Here is a 12,302-nt window from a genome sequence, read left to right as displayed (position 1 = left end):
TTTATGGCTCAGTGTTGGGACTGTTTTAGTACTTGTACATAGTATTTTATACTACTGAACATAAAGTAACTATGCTGTAGCATCGTTTCCTTGAACGGCATTGTTCCGTTCCTCTGTTATTCCCCCTGGAAATTTATGATTAAATTGACAAGTGGGTGTTACCATTCACATGGTCAATAGGGTCTGACTCTTCAATCTGTCACTGATTGCTGGGAAGGTCTTGGTAGCTCTGAAGTATGGACTTCTTGGCATAATTATTGGAAAGTGGATATTGTTTATTCCAAAGCATTATAATCAGTTCCTCAGTAGTGCAGCGGAGTAAAGCACATTTACATACTGCATCATAGATTTTTGGCTTATTAATAGTGGGGAATATGGACATCATAGAGGGGTGTCCTCGGTGTGGAACTATCCAATATGTGCCAGAATGGAAAGCTGATTTGTAAGAATGACTCACATGTGAATGTATGGGCAGACGGAGCTTCTCCTGCTGCCCCCTGGAGGTTAGAGAAGCCAACACATGGCAGTCAGCTGGCTAGCTTGCTTTAGGACTCCTTCACACGGGTGTATTTGCGCGCATGATTGCACACGCAATATGCAGAAAATGGGACCCATTACTTCCAATAGGTTCATTCACATTTTCCTTTTTTGTGTGTGCAAGAAACGCAGCAGGCTCTACATTTGTGCACCAAAGATCCCCATAGAAGTCTATGGGGGTGCGTAAATGCACAAGGAGATTCACAACTCTATGGGAAAAAGAACACATCTGGCACTCATTAGGATAAACAGGCATTTAAATTGTGGTGTGGTTGTGTCCTGTGTGCAAAAAACATGCCCAGTGGGTACAAAGTGCAGTAAAATACACTGATACGCGTGCAAAAAACCTTGTTCATAGCACAAATACGTTACACTGAAGTGAGCGCAAAAAGAGGCAACGGAGCCGATGTATTTTGACAAGCATTTCATATGCCGCTCTTAATATGCGGCCTCTGTTGGTAGATGTGCCTAATGTATTAAGAGGCACGTGCTTCTTAATTCATTAGGTGCGTCTTGGGCCATTCATGTGCCATAGATATAAATCTGGGGTAGATCACAGCTTTAATCAATGCTAGCTTCTAGCATACATTCTAGTAAGTGCGATGGCTTTGAATAATACTTGCAGTACCTGACGGTGTCCATCGGATGTCTCTGCTTCTCAGGTTTTCATAAAGTGCTGTGATAGATAAGAGACCGAGACTATGAGGAGTCTTGTAGGAGCAGTCCGGAGCATCCAGCAGTACAGGACGGGCGAGAAGATGAATGTGCGGTCAGATCTCAGTTTTTGCAGGAATTGTGGTCCACTTCCGTCCGCCTCCGGATTCCGCAGCAAATACCACCCAAAGCATGCTACGGCAAAACGCGGTTTCCTCTTCACAAGCGAAAATCAATAGCGATTTCCCTCCCCCCACCCACCCCTCTCGCGGAGAAGAAATCGCAGCATGCTCCATTTCTGTGCGGATTCTGCACGGACGGCTTCCATTGAAGTCAATGGAAGCCGTCTGATCAGTGGCCTTTCCGGTCGTGGATTTCTCGTCGTCGACGACACAGGGAGGGCCGGGATTTAAAAAAACAAACAAACTAGTGCACATGTCGGACGGCTCACGGTGCGGACCATCCACAATACAGCCGCTGAAGAAGAAGAGTAGCTACGCGCAGATGCCGGCTGGGCACAGGGTCGGATTCCGCTGCAGGCCCCTGCATGGGTATTCACATCTCTATGGGAGGAAAGACCAAACAGGAACTATGCAAACACAAATGGGACCCTGTAATGATGGAGAATCGAGTAAGAAATACCAAAATAACATCGGCTGCGGTAAAATAGCAAACGATTATCTTTAGACTACCATTATAGTAGTTATCCCCTATCCACAGAATAGGGACTTTATGATCAATGGTGGTCCGACTGCTGGGAGCTCCACCGATACTGAGGAAGGGGTCCCAATGGTCCCCACTGAATAGAGTGGAGGATGGGACTGGGTGCCCCACACCTCCATTCATTTCAATGAAAATGCCAGACATTGCCAAGTGCTGTAATTGTAATGAATGGACTGGCTACACACATGCACATCTTCCGCTCCATTCATGCAGAGACCGTCATTACTCTAATTTTTGGGATCGGCGGAGGTCCCAGCAGTTGGACCCCTAGCTATCATAAAGTTGGGATAACTGTGGATAGGGAATAACTTTTGGTAGAGCGCCTTTAACAAACCCCATACACTCACAGTGGAAGAAATTTGCATTTAAACAGTAATGTTGCCGATTATGAAGTGTTGGGAAAAGCGATAGATTTCATTTGCTGCAATGCGATGAGTAAAAATCTGCACCGAAATCTGCAATGAAGTCGTCTGGATTTCACTGCGGCTTTCCATGTGTGCACATATCCTCGTTGCATGAGAGCTTCAGGCTGCTGCTTCTTCTGCTTCGTCTTTGAACCAAAGTTTTGTGCCGCATTCAAATGTTACAGAAATGTCAATGAATCTAGTAAAATGCTCATTCAGACTTTGCATGTGAAAGCCAAGCTTTATCCAGTGCTCGGGGGGGTTTACTTCTGTGGTTGTGATGTGGCTTTGAGTTGCACCAAAAGCAAGTCCGAAGCCAATCTAGGAACAGGGGGCCCAAGCAAATGAAACTAAATTGGGGTTCGAAGGGAAATTGTTTTCTAGATTACTGGTTAGTAACATTATAATAAATTGAATTCAGACATAAGTCCTTCAATTTCAACCTCCTTTCATATCCAGCCTTAGCTATGTGTGACCCAGGGTGCCAGCTTGTAGGGGAGGACTAGCACATTTAGGGTAGGGGTGATTGCCCCTATTTAATTCCAGCCAACCAGATGATGTTTTCCTCCGCCTGGCAGCATCTTGTGAAGTTACATGAATAATCTTGCGCCTGGCTCTGTCTCCTCCCCTCCAATGCCTTGGTGCAGGTGAAAAATGGGTGGAGGAAATCCATAATACATATAAGGCCTAAAAAATAGCGCAGAGCCAGAGACCCCACTCAATAAAAATATCCCATATAGGTCCCTACTCAGTAATAGTCCTCCATGTAGGCCCTCACTCAGTAATAATGCCCTATATGGGCCCTCACTCAATGACAATTCCCCATATAGGCCTCCTCAGTAATAATACCTCTCACAAGCCCCTACTCAGTAATAATACACCATATATGCCCCTACTTAGTAATAATACCTCTCAGAGGCCCCTACTCAGTAGTAGTACTCCATGTAGGCCCTCACTCAGTAATAATGCCCCATATAGGCTCTCACTCAATAATTTCACATATAGGCCCCCTCAGTAATAATGCCCCTCACAGGCCCCCACTAAGTAATGATAGCCCTCACAAGTCACCACTCAGTGATAATGCCCCTCATACGCCTCAATCCACCCTCTCAGTAGTAGTGCCCACATAGGCTCCAGCCTAGCGGTAGCAGTAGCTCAGTAGCGGTAACACTTATAGGCCCCAGCCCCCTTCCTCCCCCCCCCACTCAATAGCACTGGTCTTTGTATATAGTAAAAAAAAAGTTATACTCCCTTGTGCTGTTCCCCCTGCTCCCCTCCTCTGCCGTCAGCATCCACACAGCCCGCCCGCTGACTTCCAGCTAGAGCGATCCTGTGATAGCTGAGGCCACTCTCTGGCAGCAGCGATCATGTGTGCGGATCACAAGATCCCTCTACCCAGAACACAACGGGTGAGCTGTGCAGACATGGGCGACAGAGGATGGCAGCAGGAGAAGCGGCACTGGTGTATAACTTTATTAATTTTTTTTACATTTCGGCAAAACTTTCCTCCCCTTGACCAGCCCACCAAAAATTTTCCAAGTGGGTCGAATAGCCAGTCTGCCCCTGAGGACCACCCATCTACCATGTGCCATTTATAATACTAGTATCTTCTTACATGGCAGAGGGGCATTTGGGTCCCCTCAAGCACAAGGGTGCTATCTCTGCACCCCACTAGCTGTGCCCCTGTGATGAAACCTCCTTTTCTCCAGGCCTAGTGGATGCCCCTTGTGCATACTGAACTGTATAATACTATATATATATATATATATTATGTATTTATTACGTAACCTCTTCTAATCTGTATAGCTGTATACAAGTTGCAGCCGAGATTCTCAGGCGCACCTTAAATCGCCTGTGCGCTGTCCGACCCCCGTGGACAGTGGACATTGCATGTCCTATATTGTCCGTGATCTCAACCAGAATAGAACATGCTGTGATTTCTTCTCACACGGATCATCAGTCTGTGTGAAAACTTGCACATGTGTATAGCCTCATATGCGTATAGCTGTATATGTAAAAATGGGTCCATGCAGGGGCGTAACTATAAAGGGTGCAGGGGATGCGGTTGCACCCGGGCCCAGGAGCCTTAGGGGCCCATAAGGCCTCTCTTCTCCATATAGGGAGCCCAGTACTATGAATAAAGCATTATAGTTGGGGGCCCTGTTACAGGTTTTGCATTGGGGCCCAGAAGCTTCAAGTTATGTCTCTGTGCAGCATGGTTTAGGTATGGGTACGGGTACAGATACAGATAGAGGGGGGGGGGGGGGGGGGGGGGCCCAGCTCACATTTTGCATCAGGGCCCCTGAGCCTTTAGTTATGCCCCTGACACAATATTCCAATATTCCATGTGCAGACTGACCATTGATTTGTACAGAGGTAAAGCACGGTTCGTGTCATGCGCAACAAGCACTATCCTAAATTATTGCGATATTTCAAACTAATCACTAGTTCATTACAAATGGGCTACTTTTTCAAAGTCGTGTGGATTTTAAGTACATGAAATCCCATAAACTGCATCTAAATGTGTTATCAAGGCAGCAGCGGCAAAAACCAGGTAGGTAATGGGACCCAGTGTTTGTACAGAAATGATATATGATGCTTCCAGTGTATCACAATAAAGCAGTCATTATTGAAAGTGCACTCTGGTAAAAGCTGGAGGCCATTCAGCAAACAGCAGCCATGCATTCAGATGCTTTGTATGGTAGCTGTAAACAGGCCCTCACAGGGCACAACAGAGACGGGCGCATTAGGCTTGACATAGGTAAAAGGGATATTTATCATGGCTAAATGCTTAGTAGCCACTCTGTACGCTGAATCATAGCCGGAATGTTTTAATATAAAATAGCTTTTGATTTTCTTTTACAAAGTTCTCTCCGATATTACTAAAACTTTTTTATTATGCAGCTCAAATGATGTAAAAGCACTGCAGGTTCTAAACCGGAATAGCTTCTTCTAGGGAGATGACGGAAATCCCTACGTGACCGGCTCTATGGCTCGTGTTCTTCAGTTCAAATTCTTTGTCATTTTTAAGCCCTTGAAGACAGGGCCTTTATCATTTTTATTTTTCCTTCCCACTTTCAAAAAAAAACTCTCCCTCCCGCTCACCCCTGCTGCCCGCCGCAACTCACCTGTCACCGGCACCAGCCCCCGAATCTTTAGAGAGGAGCGGGGAGATACTCGGCTAAGGCACTACTCACTCGAGTAATGTGCCTTAGCGAGTATACTCACTCATCTCTATTTATCACCATCTTCTGACCATCAGACCTTTTTTATTTTTCGGCCAGTGCAGCTGTGTGCAGCCTTGTTTTTTGCAGGGCGATCTGCAGTTTCCATTGGCACCTTATTGGGGTACATGTGCCTTTTGATCACTTTTGTATTTAATTTTATCATGGAGATGGGATGACAAAAAAAAGTCATTGTGTATTTTTCTTTCTGACAGCTTTCACCATGCTGGATAAATAATGTGTTCTTTTAATCAGACTTTGGGTGAATGCACATGGGTGGAAATGTCGTGGCAAGATTTCCCGCAGAATTTCCGCCTGTGCACGCTGCCACAGGATTGCATTGGTTTATGCAATCCTATGCAGACAGCCACACTTTGATCGCGTGAAAACTCATGCGGTAAACAAATTGGGGCATGTCCTATTTCTGTGCAAGCCTCGCAGAGGCCCTCACAGAAACGTCACAGCTAATGTGCAGGCCCTGCTCTGCGCACGTGCAGCTTTGCGCCAGCTGGCACATCGCAGAGCAGAGAGAAGACACCGGAGGAGGTGAGCCGCAGGTCACTGCAGGGGCACGGATCGCATCCTGCTGTGAGAATTCTAGCAGCAGGACCTGACCCAGCTGTCTAGATTCACCCTTTTATGGATGCAGCGATAGTACATTTTTTTTTTTTGTTTTAAAAAAGTTTTGTTTTTCTCCAAACTTTTAATATTATTTATCTATTATAATAATAAAAATAATACAACAACTTCTTTTTATTCATTTTAACTGTTTAGTTCCTGTAGGGGATTTGAACTAGAGATCGTTTTATCGCTTAAACAATATGCTGCAGTACTTCTGTATTGCAGTATACTGCATTTCTGAAGGCATTCTTTTAAACCCTGCCAGAGACACGGCTTAATAAGCAGAAATAAATGGCAGCCTTGGGGGCCTTCACAAGGCCCCAGACTATCATGACACCCAAATGGCACCCCATAACCTCATTGTAACAGGGCATTCAAGAGACAGAGGCAGCTCCCCAGTCTGCCATGACACCCAAATGGCACCCTGCCATCTCACTGTGGAAGGACTTTTGGGAGACAGAGGCAGCTCCCGCCTTCCATCGGGCCATTTAAATGACACTGTCAGAATCAATAGCGCCATCTAAAGTGGTAATGCCTGCGATTGAAGTTAACTCTGATGGCAGCTGGACAGCCAACATGTATGGAGCATGCTCTACTCCCAAGTCAGTTCTATACAAACCCTACCCCATCCTCTGTACATGTACAGCAGATGTCCTTAAAGAATTTATCAGGCAGATTTAGCAGGCACCCCAATATCAATAACAGATCTCTAAGCTCCTGGTCATTTTGGGAGATTTAGTTTTTCCTACATTATAACTGCCCAGCACTTTGTGTAAGAACAATACCCCCTAGGGTGAAAATCATCAGAACAATCCGTGTGCAGACACTAAACAAGTAGGGCGTGTGTAGGCATGTCAGCACAGTGACTTGCAGGATTCTTAATAGAGCTCTGCATGATAATGGGATATAACGCAGGCTGTTGCTCAGGACAAGATGAGTGAGAGTTGTCCAGCTTTTGATTATGACTGTTTCCAAACAAAGCTTTTTGTCCGGTAAAATGCCAGTCATCTGAACAGACCCCATTATAGTCAGTGGGGTCCGTTCTCTGCTGTTCAGTTTTGTCATAAGACGGATCCATTCGGACAGGGGATTCCCCTTTCTTGCTCCCATAACGGAGCAGCAAAACGGAATCTCCGCCACAGATGTGAAAGCAGCCTTAAAAAAGTGAATTTTATCAATGTACCAGCTGCTGCAGAAAGTGTGCATCTTTATTACCAAGTGCTATACAAAAAAAACTTAACCCCTCAATGATTGACAATCGTCAATTTACAGTGGTCATTAAGGGGCCTGATTTTATGACGCCATAGAATAAGTTTTGTTAAAGAGATGGTATGTAGCTAAATTCCGTAGCAAGTCCGCTGTTTGTGAACTCCCAGGGATACAATGGAGGCACTATAGCTGAGGGGCATAAAAAAGGCATTAATTTTTTTGGACAAACACAATGGAGGAATTACTACTTACTGTATGGGGACATTAATACTCTGTGCAGCGCAAAAAGGGCAGCAGTATTGTGTGGGCCACTAAGGAGACCATTAATAATGTGTGGGAACGCTGAGGGCATTTTAGATACTTTCAGGATGGTGAGAGTGTGTAAAAACAAGTTGTAGCTAAAAGCACTCAACATGGCGGTCTGGGCCCGGATAGAGAAGAAAACTGAAAGTAGATGACTCCAATCAGAGAAAACGTTACCTGTACTCATTGGAGGTAATTACATTATTTAGTACATACTAGAGCTGAGCTGCTGTATCTGAGCCCACTAGTTTATAAAAGTTGTCTTAAGGCCCTTTAACACGCAATGATTATCGCTCAAAAGTCGTTTAAACGGCTGAAGGTCAGCGATAATCGTTACGTGTAAACTCAGACAGTTTTTTTTTACATTAATTATTTGAAAAAATAAAAGGAAGTAAAAGTTAAAAACAACCTTTTCCTATATTTCTAATAAAAAAATAAATAAAACCAAAAACACATTTGCTATTCTCGTATCCATAAAAGTCCAATCTACTGAAGTAAAGCATTATTTGTTCCAAATGGTGAGTGTCGTCAGAAAAAATAATACACAATGCCAAAATTGGGCTTTTTGGTTACCCCATTCCGAAGAAAAAAAAAATGTAACAAAAAGCGAACTCATTCCTCACGGTTAAGCCCAATCTCACACATGTGCTTGTAAAAACGCTGTATTTTTTTTATTGCTGCCTTTACTGTGTTTTAAGCTGCATTGATGCGTTTTTGACAGCACTTGGCTGGATTCACGTGAACGTATATCGGCTTGGTTTTCACGCCGAGCCGATATACGGTGTCCTCATCTGCAGGGGGGGAAGATGGAAGAGCCAGGAGCAGGAACTGAGCTCCCGCCCCCTCTCCGCCCCTCTGCACTATTTGCAATGAAATGAGGTGGGGGCGGGGCTTTGTTCTGTGAATTAGCCCTGTCCCGCCTCTCCCCATTGCAAATAGTGCATAGGGGCGGAGAGGAGGCAGAGAGGGGGCGGGAGCTCAGAGCACTACTCCTGGCTCTTACAGGCTCCCCCCCTGCAGAGAGAGACGACGTATATCGGCTGGACGTGAAAACCGAGCTGATATATGTTCATCTGAATCCAGCCTTCAACTGCGTTTTCAGCACAGTTAGAAACGCAGCCAAGCTAGCTGATAATGCCAGTGCTGGAAAAACGCGGTAATCGCATTCTACCACATTTTAAGCAGCACTGAAAATGCACCCCATTCATTTTAATGGGCAAAGCATCGTGCTTTAAAATGCAGAAACGCTTGAAAATCACGGCCGCGTAACAGGATAAAACGAAACCATTGATTTGCTCTATTTATCCACACAATCTCTCTTCATACATAGACTGCCAATACAGGCCGTCAAAAGGCGTATCGGTGGTCACGAAGGGGTTAATGTAGTGTGGGACTAATTATTTTGATACTAAAATTTTATAAATTAAATTAATTAAACCATGAAATTTGCAGGTGTCGGGCAGAAAATCCACCGGATCTGCAGGTCTAAAAGTGTCCAAACAAGTTCTTTTTAATGTGAACTGAATTAGATGGCACAATGCTATTCTTACTGCGGGGTATATTGCTGACCTGCTGATGAGTTTTTACGGCTGAAGTATTAATTATATTTAAAGGGAAATTTTCAGCAAAGTTCATTATAGATTACAACAGCTGTATTGCCTCTGCTACTTAACCTTAAATGGCCCCCAAAATGCCAATGAGGGATCAAAGAACTGTGTGAACCTTTAATCCCAGCAGCTTTGATCTGACTTTTGCTGTGGAAGGGGTCCAAGTTATGTGGCAGCTGATGCTACAATAGACCAAGGCGCAGTACCTGAGCATGTGAACATGGGCGTAGTTAGATCAGTCCGGGTCATGGCAGGCTTCGGAACTGCAGGACGAGGAACAAGCTGGGGCTCAGGACAGACAGAATGGAATCAGCATTATATAGAAGGCCAGGAGTTGTAACATTCAGCAGACAGAAGCGTGTTCATTATAACAAGCCGAGATCAGGAGTGGAGAATGCAGAAAAGTTAGAAATAGCCAGAGTCAGAAACTATAGAACCAATACAAACAAGCTGGACCAAAAGACTAAAAACCCAGGGACCTTCCTTAAGGGAAAGGTGCCTGATATAGCCAGGAATATCCCATATTTAGTAATAGAAGATTTAGGATGGTGTGTGCTGGCCCTTTAAGAGCATGGCAATGTGTACACACACGCTCTGGGCTGTTGCCAGAGATGAGGCAGATGCCACAGCAGGTGCATACAAGAAGAATGTACACCGTGGCTGCCAGCAGGGAAAAGAGCAGTAAGAAGATGGTTGTGGCCCCGGACTATGACCGCATCATATAGGCTCCACTAGTCTTGACATTTAATGCACTTTCATGAAGGTGCATTAGCTGGCACAGTTATGGGGTGGTAGATGATACAGTTGTTAACATTGTGCCTGGCACTGCTACAGATAACACAGCGGCTGGAATTGTTAGACGATAAGTTATGGCTGACACTGTTATTTGATGTGATGCCATTTTGCATGGTTTCTTTTATGTTGTATGTATGTGCTTCTAAGATCTGGTTTCTGTACAAGTGTTGGGCTCACTGGCATACCGCTAGGGGTCGCAGGAGTTGCAATGGTGACCGGGCCTCTCAGCAAATGGTGGCCAATGGGCCCCCTGCCAGATGCTGTCTCACTGCTGCAGCACGTGGTCTATCTATCTATCTATCTATCTATCTATCTATCTATCTATCTATCTATCTATCTATCTATCTATCTATCTATCTATCTCCTATCTATCTATCTATCTATCTATCTATCTATCTATCTATCTATCTATCTATCTATCTATCTATCTATCTATCTATCTCCTATCTATCTATCTATCTATCTATCTATCTATCTCCTATCTATCTATCTCCTATCTATCTATCTATCTCCTATCTATCTATCTATCTATCTATCTATCTATCTATCTATCTATCTATCTATCTATCTATCTATCTCCTATCTATCTATCTATCTATCTATCTATCTATCTATCTATCTATCTATCTATCTATCTATCTCCTATCTATCTATCTATCTATCTATCTATCTATCTACGGCTGGTATACAACTCTCCATATATACTGTTTATAAATGCATACTTTATACACAATTAAAAAACGCATCAAAAACACGCAGTTTGTAATAGTATATGCAGTTTCTTTAAAACCTATGTGGTCTTTGAATACCACATGCAGATTTTTTATGTGTTTTTCTTAATTGTGGTTCAAAAGTACAACGAAAAACATGAACACATCCTAAGGGTGCATTCAGACGACCATATATCGGCCGGGTATTCACGCCGGCTGATATACGGCGTCTCTCTCTGCAGGGGGAGGAGGCTGGAAGAGCCAGGAGCAGTGCTCTGAGCTCCCACTCAATGAGAAGAGGCTGGGCTATGTTCAGGGAATTAGCTCCGCCCCCATCCCGCCTCTCATTGAAAATAGTGCAGGGGGCAGAGAGGAGGCAGAGAGGGGGCGGGAGCTCAGAGAACTGCTCCTGGCTCTTCCAGCCTCCTCCCCCTGCAGAGAGAAACGCCGTATATCGGCCGGCGTGAATACCCGGCCATCTGAATGCACCCTTAGGCTGCTCTCACATTTGCATTCAGAAAACGCAGCTGGAAATCATGGCATTTTTACCGCAATTTCGAGCGGCATTTTTGAACGCATGGTACAGCTTTTGATAGCTCTTTTTAACACACCACATCATTGTGATGGGTGCGTTAAAAAACACAAAAGTACAAAAATAAAACAGACAGCTCTTGAAAATCTCGCCATTATAAACATCGTATTCAAGCTCAGGTCTGAGTAACCATACTAAAGTCAATGGGAGCGTTGTACCACGCTTAGCATAGTGCTCGGGATGCCGCGCTAATAGCAGTAAAAAGCGTTGTGTGTGTCTGATAGTGGCCTAAGGGGCTACAAATTAATTTTTGTGTAGTGCAGAAAATGCGTCATGTTTGGAGAGTATACGCCAAGCGGCTAGATCATGTATGAAAATTGATTTTGCAGCTGTATGCAGCACGATTTAGGCATGGGTGTGGAGGGGCCTGAGCTGAACTTTTGCACCCGGGTCCCTAAGCCTTTAGTTATGCCCCTAGTTGGGCGTGTATCTGATCTACAAGTTAGCAGCCTGTATTATTGAAATTCTGTTTTCGGACCCTAAAACAGACTTGAACAAGGCCTCCCAACTGTGGGATGCTGTTGTAGCAAGCAGGTATTGGAGATCAGCTTGGGTACAGGGTGGCAAATGTATTCTGACTCCCATCCACTATGCTACAAATAAAAGTGGGATGATGGCGGTTGTAGTTTGTGACGTCAGCCTTCAGCAGGCCATAGCAAGGGGCAGCTTGGTAGTTGCATTCCCACCCGGTCATGCTACAAAGCTTATGGTTATTGGGGGTTTGTGGTCCCTGCTCCTGGAGGGCGGTGTAGTATGTTACGAAATGCAGATATTTCCTAGTGGGAAGGAGCTCCAGGAGTTGGGGGTGAAACAGGAAGACTCACTTGTATTTTTACAAGGCAACGTCCAATACAGTCCAATTCCCATGTATCAGGATCCGGAGCTTGGTGACTGGAGATTACCGCCCTGAGTATGATGAATTG

Source organism: Eleutherodactylus coqui, chromosome 9 (genome assembly GCF_035609145.1).
Source record: "Eleutherodactylus coqui strain aEleCoq1 chromosome 9, aEleCoq1.hap1, whole genome shotgun sequence".
Lineage (NCBI taxonomy): Eukaryota > Metazoa > Chordata > Amphibia > Anura > Eleutherodactylidae > Eleutherodactylus > Eleutherodactylus coqui.
This window is presented reverse-complemented; position numbering follows the sequence as displayed.